We start from the raw sequence: 9,492 nt of genomic DNA, 5'->3' as shown, positions 1-9,492 counted from the left end.
ACAGTGGTGTTTTAGTATCTACAGAGTTTTATGTTTTTTTTTTACATAAATTCGTGTTACATGATATGTAGTCCAGCAATTGATCGGCAGAGCTCGATTGCTCGTGTTGGCCGGTTTCATCATGTTCACCGTGGTGAAATCATCTCAAGTCTGTCAAGTGATTTATGAGATAGCGTCCAATACTGAAGTTGATTAACAAAATTTTTTGGGCAGAATCGTGAAAAATCTTTAAAAGTCCCATTGGGAGATCCTAAAAACAGCTGGAAATCAACTATTCGACCAAAGTTCGCATAGTAAATCGTTAGTCCTAGCGGATCCAAGTATAAGCTAAAATTTGAATAAAATTGAAAATTATTGATTTCATGAAGTTTAGGAATGTGAGAGTTTTTTTCTAGCTTAAAAGCAGTCTTATAAACAGGCCTGACTTCATTTCTACAAAGTAGAAAAGCTTCCCACCGGTAAAATAAACAAAATACGGTGGCCAAATCGTGCTCAAAATATTTGGACTGCCAGTGGGGAGATATTTTGAAAAATTTCATAATGGACAGCAAAACGAAATTTTAGAGGTGATCTGGCAGGTTTCCAACCAGAAATTTATCGTTGACAAATGGGGATTTTTTTTTATTATCTGACAATTTGCGCCGGGGGTCTTCAGATTTTCCCCAAAATTGAAAATTTGGTTCATTTTTGCGACTTAAAAACACATGTATTTTTTTAGATTTCTAACATTTTTATCTTTTGAGTTAGCTTCGGTTGGATTTTTTTGTCAATAAAAAATAACCATTTTTCAAAGCTACATAACTCTGTTATTTTTTCAACGGAAATTATAAAATAGCACATCAAAATGCATTGAAATTTTATCAGCGTTCCAAATAAAATAGTTTTGAAAAAATAAATAAAGACCTTCAATATGAAAAGTTGAAAATAATCTTTAAATGGCGTCTAAAAGTACCGTCTGCACCACCGAATATTTTGCAAAAAATACCATTGAATAGCTCAATTTATGATGCAACTTTCATCTGAAGACACCAAAGTGGGCCATCAATTCCTTGAAGAGTTATGAAAGCAATAACGACGATAAATCTCTTTTTTTGCGACGAAAACAAACAATGGTCGAACAACTGCGCTCACATATGGAGGAAGCGCGCACTTCTAACAACATGGAAACAAAAGAACTTACCAAAGCAGGTAAAAAACACTACTTTTTCGTGCTTTGTGGAGTGTTTGCAGCATAACTGACTTTAAATTTTAAACCAAATTCTTAGTATCGTATTGTTAATGTGATATAACAAATAATGGAAATGTTCATTTTACAATCTGGTCGTATGCTATATAACTTATTAACTTTTCGATCAAAAATCATTGTGAAGCAAAATCAATGCCAATAGTAAAAGGTTCAGTCCCTGTATTTGGGATCACAAAAATGTGATTAAAAATGAAATATAGACGTGCTTTATATAGTTTTTATATCGGGAGCTAAGTACTGGACATCAAAATCCTTTCCCATTGATCAAAAACAAAGAGTGTGGCACAAATGTAGAAATAATCGAAGAGCTCAGTATGGCCAGCCCAGGCTGTAAAAAGCATCATTCCCATTGTAGGTAATATGACATTGAAAATATGATACTTTTACCGTATACGTTTTCTCCATTCGCCCAGTTTTGAGGTTTACCATACTAGAACGAACATAATTCGTCGTCAGTGTTTTGCTACCTCGATCGCTCACAAACGAATCTTCAGTGTTCCACCGTCCATTTTATCTCCATCAAATCTGGAGAATTACGGATGCAAAACTGAGCGCATAAACTTCTAAAAATGACAGCAAAATTTGCAAAACTTGTTGTGACCTGGTGCAAAACTGGGTATAAACAAATATGTTATTAGATTTTTGGGTATAACATGAAGTCAGTTTAGCTGCAACACACTACCGCCCCTACTTTCATAACAGTCCCATATGCAAAAACAAGCAAGCGAGAAAATCAGCTTTTCCTGTTTTGGAATACATTCTTAAAATGTGATCTCCACTTTCGGCATAATAAATCGTAAGACCTGAAATTTTCGAAATTGGGTTATTGGTAAGGTCGAGAGCACCATTTTTATTCATTATGGGACTGTTAATCGACCATATTTGAAACCTTTTTCAAATCTACTTGCATAACAGTCCCATACAGAATATTTTTTTCACACCAAGCTACTTTATAAGACTTAAATTTGATCAATTTTGAACTTCTAAATGCAATTTTCAGAAAAAGAAACATACAAAATATCGTAAATTCCACATTGTAAGTTGAATCTTTTTACGATTTTTGATTGCATTCGATAGTTTTTCGCTCAGGAAGTCATTCCTAAGGAAGTCAGACCTGCCTTCGAAAACTCGTGTGCATCATTCGACATCAAGTGAGTTATTTTTTTTTTAAAATGAATCAAAGCAATAAATCAAAGACTATTTCGCCGAAAGAAGTATTGAAAAGTAACCAAACCCGTGGTATTTCACATATGGAATTGTAATTCGGGTATATTTTATATAGGACGGCCACAAATTGATATTTTTTTCGAAATTTGTAGAACAAACTCTTTTTTTTAGTGTTTTCTTTTGAATCCCTATGTTCACATAAAATGACGAAAATTCATATGGGACTGTTATGCGAGTAGGGGCAGTCTACAAAGCACAAAAAGTAGTGTTTTTTACCTGCTTTAATAAGTTCTTTTGTTTACATGTTGTTAGAAGTGCGCGCTTCCTCCATATGTGAGTGCAGTTGTTCGACCATTGTTTGTTTCCGATGCAAAAAAAGAGATTTGTTGTCATTATTTCTTTCATAACTCTTCAAGGAGTTGATGGCCCACTTTGGTGTCTTCATATGAAAGTTGCATCATAAATTGAGCTATTCAATGGTATTTTTTGCAAAATATTCGGTGGTGCAGACGGTACTTTTAGACGCCATTTAAAGTTTATTTACAACTTTTCATATTGAAGGTCTTTATTTATTTTTTCAAAACTATTTTATTTGGAACGCTGATAAAATTTCAATGCATTTTGATGTGCTATTTTATAATTTCCGTTGAAAAATAACAGAGTTATGTAGCTTTGAAAAATGGTTATTTTTTATTGACAAAAAATCCAACCGAAGCTAACTCAAAAGATAAAAATGTTAGAAATCTAAAAAAATACATGTGTTTTGAAGTCGCAAAAATGAACCAAATTTTCAATTTTGGGGAAAATCTGAAGACCCCCGGCGCAAACCCGTCAGATAATAAAAAAAAACCCAAATGTCACCTGTATTTACCGGAGATATAGGGTGAGTGCTCCTACTTCGGACCTAGAGCCTACTTTAGTCCTAAAATGTCGAAAATTGTAAATCGTTTTTTTTGCTGGCATAGAATTAATATATTCCTTTGCACACAATGAACGCTTATTCTTCCTGAACCCAACCATACCGTTTTTTGACATTAAAAGCCTTTCTGATTAAATTTTCAACGTTTTTAAAAATGTACCCCCTCATCAGTAGTAAATCAAACAGCTCATTTAGTGGGGCGCGTTTCAAAAAATTAGAGTGTTCAAGGAAAAATCGCGATTTTTTACTGTCCAAGCCAAAGTTTAAAGGAAAATTACTTTCATTGTGAAGAATATGAACCATCCTACCAATTTTTCTTAAAATTCATGAAAATCAATGGAAAACTCGGAAAATTTGCACCGGGTCCAAATATAGGAAACTTTCGACTTTGATGTCCCATGTTTAGACCTAACATCACCAAAACTTTGTATCAATACCAACAAATCAACAAAAATGCGAATTTTTGATTGAGGCATAATTCTGAACCAATATTGAATATTTCTAACAGTTTTTGCCAGCTTTACGCTCATAAACTACAAGAAAGTAGACACAAACAAGTTTCAGCTATTGTTCTGCTGATAGAGCTGACTGGGGATGAAAGTGTTTGTGATATTCATAAAAGAAATTTAAGTTTTTTTTTAATGTTAAAAAGCTGTAATACTTTTGTACGATAATAATTGATTGAAGATTACATTTTCAATAAATTTGTTTATTTATTTCCGAAAAATCATACTTTTATATGAATTTTAGTTCCAGGTCCATTTAAAGGAACCGGTCCAGTACCAAAATATGAACAGTAGGTTCAATGTTGGAACTTTGGATCATTCATATCTTTGCAAATCTCTCAATAACGGTGAAATCTATGTTGAAAATTTTCATTGAAACTTGCAGAGAAGATCATGACTTATAAATGAATATAATAATGGATATAAATTTCCCGTCCATTTTTGAGAAAAACATGATTATTTAAAAACCACCGCTTGAAGGGTCCAAAGTAGGGCAACTAACCCTACAAGGAGAAAAATTGAAAAAATAATGACTAGTACTTGAATAGGCTAACGATCTGCGTAAACTGCAAATTACTCAGTCTTTCATAATGATTGGCACGATTTTTTTCTAAGTTTTATTAACGACACTTTACCATCACGCAGAAAAATATATTTTAAAAATAATAAGATTTCGGCCAAAAATAATAAAAATTTTGGTTGGGAAAAAGCACAAATATATTTTTGATAACACTGACAAAAAACGTCGATTCAATTTAAAATTATCGTTTGATTGAAAATAAAATAGCCCCTTTTTGAAAATGATGCATAATAACTGTCAAAATAACAATAATTTTGGTTCTAAAATAAAAGAAACTCGAATTAAGACAAAAAAGTTGTATTTCGAAATAAAAGTAAAAAAATAGATTGGTTTCTATTTGCATGAATGTTATTTATTGGGTTCCAAAGGAGGAAGAATAAACAAAAACTCATTTTAATTTTTTTTATTCATATATGAAAATTGATGATATTACCACAAAAACAATCAAATTGTCGCCACCAGCAGTGGTTCCCGTCGAAGGTGCATTACGTTCTGCAGCAGCAGTGCGGGGGTAGGTTTGTTCTACCTTCCTAACCGGCTACCATCGGGAGAGCGAGAAGATGTTGATGTCGGCCCAGGAAGGAGCAAAGCGACAATTTGCCAACGCTGATCATACCGGCCCGAGTCCTGGAGTAACGTCATAGCATCCAATTTGCCTGAAGACAGGTGTTTAGGGCATTCACTCAGCACTGTTCAAATAAATAAAAATAATTAGAAAAACTTTCAAATGAGGATATGTATTGAAATTTACCTATGGCCCAGTTACCTATGGCCCCGGACAACTTAACACAGCTTCAAAATAAGCCGGCGCTGCTGAACAAAACATTCCGTCGTCGGGATCGGTGGGAACGAGCTTGAGTTTTTGGCACTGCTTTCATTTCTGCTCAGCCTTTGATTCCGCCAGTCATTCCTGAAACAAAAAATAAAAAAAACACGTAATTAAAATTTAAAAAGAACAGTGAATAATGCACTTTCACCTTTATATCTCAGTTTAATTGGGAACTAAACCGGCTTTTTTTCCTCAGTTCAATAGTTCCATCCTGTTTGCCACTGCAATGGGATTCTTCCCGGGCAAATCTCGGCTAATTTTTTTCGACACGTTGATTGTAATAACCTCTTTTCCATTTAAAAATAAACCAAATTTAAATTCAAAAAAGTAAAAAGGGTGTGTGTGCAAATAACAAAATTTTGAATTTATTTATATTCATTTATTTTGTGAAAGCTATCGAAAAATCTGTATTGAAAATATAAAATAAAATAACAAAACGTTTTGTAGAAACGACTCCCCATTCTTTTTCTGCGTGATCCTTATGGCATTCGGATTGACACGATGAATGGCTAAAAATGTAAAAAAGACTGTCTCCAAATGCGTTTTCTCTGCAAAGCACTTCAATAAGTCCCACTAAGTTTATGCTCTGTTTATGTTGGATCGGAAATCGTGCCATTACGCAAAAACGGTGGTGGAGTGATAGGGTAAATGTACCCGACCTTGGCACCTAAGGCATGGTCTACCCTTTTTTCAATATTCCAACCTTCCTGTTGAGTGCACCATAGAACATCCTTTGAAGAATTTACTTGCTAATATGCTTAGAATTCAACAAAAATATGTTTTCTCTATAGAACTTTCATTATTGTGAGCAAAATGCATGCAAAGTACTCACTACGGTGCTCCAATTACTTGGCCGCCGTACCAATTGTTTGCCGTTTCAATGATCCGATTCTTGGCCACCAGCAATGTGCAATAGATCTTTACCAACAATGCTCAATTGACAGTTAACAGAATCGTTGGCTATTCTGAATATAAGGCCACTGACAGAATGACGTCAGCTGAGCGTAAAGTTCTATGCGACGATGGAACACCGGGCTTCACTCATACAACAAAAAGGCTTTTGAAAACATTGATGAAATTCGGTTGGAAAGGAAGCACAAAAAAAAGCTTTCATTTCAAAAAGTCGGAAGTCCAGAATTTCCACAAATTTTTTTTTAATTTTTGAAACTTTAAACTTATTACTCAAATAAACAAAGTGATGATTATAAACACCTCAAGTTGTTTCAGAAAATTTGTGAACATTGGTTTATGAATGACAACCAAACCTTCATCAGGGGGACCGATTCAGAAACGAATTATGTTCGCGAGTGGTTTGAACTTACTCTTTTTTATGAACATTAAATCCCTTTGATGAAATCTAAACTAACATATTATGTAAGAAAACTTTTTAAACTGAACACTTCCAAAATTTCTCCAATATGTATATAGTAAGTTACTGATAAAATTAATGATAAATTCAATCAAAGCCAATCAATCTAGAAAAAGTATTTCAGATGGCATGGGCTTATCAAGACTAGCCCAGTTTTTCAACGTAGAGTTTTAAAAAAAGTTGGTGTGGGCCAGCTGCCAGAATATTGAGGTAAAATATCCGTTTCTGGCCCCGATTGATTCACATTCCTCGAAATTTTTTAAAGAGATTTCACAGTTCATCACTTTTGCGAAGTTTTTTACGACTTGAAAGGAAGTAATACTGAAAGGTTTGAGCCGTGTCAAATAAAGTAATTATTACAAAAAAAATGACTTGAACGTGGTTGTTGTGAAAGTGGTATTGTAACGTTGAATTGAAATATCTTATTTTGAACTATTCTCATCGATTAGATTTTTCCAAATATTGGAAAAATTGCTTGGATTTTTTTGCTCAGTTTTTTTTTATTTCCTGACTTGAATGCTAACTGGACAAATTCAGGAATGCTAAGCCTAACGACAGATTAATTTACGAAATTTATATCGTTCTGTGCATCATGATGTGTTGTCATTTATAAATCACTAGCTGACCCGGTGTGCTTTGCTACCCCTTTCAAAAACAAATGATATTTTCGGAAATTATTCAAATTTTAATTGTTTAATTGGCATTATTTTGAATCAAATTATAACATAATCCAAAAGAAAACCGCTCTGAAATGTGAGCTGCAGCTGGAGTTTCGAATTGAAACACAAAGATGGCTTAAACTCATTTTCTGAATCTTGATTCATAAGTTCCGATAATTTTAATCTGTTTCTTTAGGCTTCGCCCTGAAAAAGGAAGGTCTCAAATTAATCTTATGCAAACAACTTTAAAAATATGATTGTTTTTGCATGATATGTTCTGGATTTATGCTAAAAATTGATAAGAGAGCCCCTACTGTCCTTTCCATCATCCCTTGCTGTATAGATGTCGTGGTCTTTAATAATCATGCCCATTTTTTTCGAGTACAAAGATCCTCGTAATTTTTTTGTATTGAAATACCATCCCATGCCAAATTTGGTTTCATTTGCGTAGTAAATTCTTGAGTTGTGCATTAACTTTAAATGAAGTACCATCCCCCCTTCCGTTCTTCCCATTGAATGAAGGGAGGAGATTTTAATATTCATAAAAGTATTTTTCGTTCTCAAAAACTTTATGAAACCAAATTTGGTTTCATTTGCTCGATTAATTCTCGAGTTATGCGAAAAAATGGTATAGAAGCCCTCCATTCCCCCTTTAGATCGTTCCGCTGAAAAAAAGGGGCTTCCATTTATAATAGAAACATTTCTCGTATCCGCATACCCTCACATGCCCTAATATGTTTCCTCGATCAACTGTCCAGTTATGCTGAAAATTGTAAGGGAGACCTCTCCTCCCCCTTTTCATCCACCTTTTTGAAGGATTAAGGGATACCAAATATTCAAAGAAGCATTTCTCGTATCCAAATATCGTTCCATGCCAAATTTGGTTCCATTTGCTGTTGTAGTTCTTGAGTTATGCAATAAAAATTGTATGGAACTTCCCTCCCTGTTTTCTTTCTCCCCGCTGGAAGAAGTAAGGGGTCTCAAACAATCATTAGAACATGTCACGTTCTCAAATATCCGCCCATGCCCAAATTGATTCCATTTGCTTGATTAGTATTTGAGTTATTTAAAAATTAAAAAGAGGGCCCTTCCCCCCTTTAGATCTCCCTACTGAAAAGAGGGAGGGGTCTCAAATAATCATAGAAATATTTTTCGTATCCAAATACCTTCCCATGACAAATTTGGTTCCATTTGCTTTATAAGTTTTTGAGTTATGTAAAAAAATATTAAAGAGGCCCCTCCCCTTTTCAACTGCAAAAAGGGAGGGGTTTCAAATAATCATTGAAATATTTTTCGTATCAAAATACCTTCTCATGCCAAATTTGGATCCAATATCTTGAATAGTTTTCGAGTTACATGAAAAATTGTAAGGTAGTCCCCCTCCCCCCTTCTTATCACCCCACTGCACTGAGAGGAGAGAGGGGTACCTTAAATTCATTGAAATATTTTCCATTCCCAAATACCACCCCATGCCAAATTTGATACCATTTGCTTGATTGGTTTTCGAGTTATGCAAAAATTGCCTTTTGTTTGGGAGGCCCCTCCCCCCCTTCCTGTTAGGGGGAAGGGTCCCAAACTATAATAGGAACCTTCCCCGGCCTCCAATACCCCCACCTGCCAAGTTTCACGTAAATCGGTTCAGTAGTTTCTGAGTCTATAGGGAACAGACAGAAAGACAGACAGACAGACAGACAGACAGACAGACAGACAGACAGAAATTCATTTTTATATATATAGATTGTTTAAATTTTTCCTTTTGAGTTTTTATAGACCATAAGTTGATAGTAAAGTACTCTAAGAGACTTGCGGTTGCAACACATAGGGTTATTTTCACTACGAAACAACTATCTTCATATTGTGGAGTTTGGTTTCATAAAATAAGAAATTGAAAAATTCCTTGAATGGTATTTTAAAATTTTGCCCTTTTGGATTTGTTAGCTGAGATTCTGAGCTTCTAGCAAGAGCCATCTCGAATGCCCGGGGCGTTGCGCAGTGGTTTGACACGCCAAAAAGATGTTAGAATGTAAACCTTGCTAAAACATTTTTTTTAATTCGACTCACATCTAATGTTATAAGGAATAATTGGAAGAAAAACGATATTTTCCTGAACTTCCAACTTCTGTTTCCAGGAAAAAATCCGAACAAAAATCCAAAAAATTAAATCTGAGTATTTATATGGTTCCCAAGCAATAGAAAACGATTCCAAAACTCAATGAA

The 9,492-nt window shown here is 34.4% G+C and overlaps 1 long non-coding RNA gene across 1 annotated transcript; it reads right to left on the bottom strand.

The window, feature by feature from the left end:
* Positions 1-5,020: 5,020 nt before the first annotated feature.
* Positions 5,021-5,500, bottom strand: LOC129745783 (uncharacterized). Its single transcript, XR_008737181.1, has 3 exons — positions 5,396-5,500; positions 5,170-5,328; positions 5,021-5,107 (listed from the first exon to the last, which is right to left on the bottom strand). It is a non-coding gene; the product is annotated as an uncharacterized LOC129745783 (long non-coding RNA).
* Positions 5,501-9,492: the final 3,992 nt, after the last annotated feature.

This window comes from Uranotaenia lowii, chromosome 2 (genome assembly GCF_029784155.1).
Source record: "Uranotaenia lowii strain MFRU-FL chromosome 2, ASM2978415v1, whole genome shotgun sequence".
Classification (NCBI taxonomy): Eukaryota; Metazoa; Arthropoda; class Insecta; order Diptera; family Culicidae; genus Uranotaenia; species Uranotaenia lowii.
The sequence above is the reverse complement of the archived record's forward strand: the minus strand, read 5'-3'. Positions and strand labels throughout refer to the sequence as shown.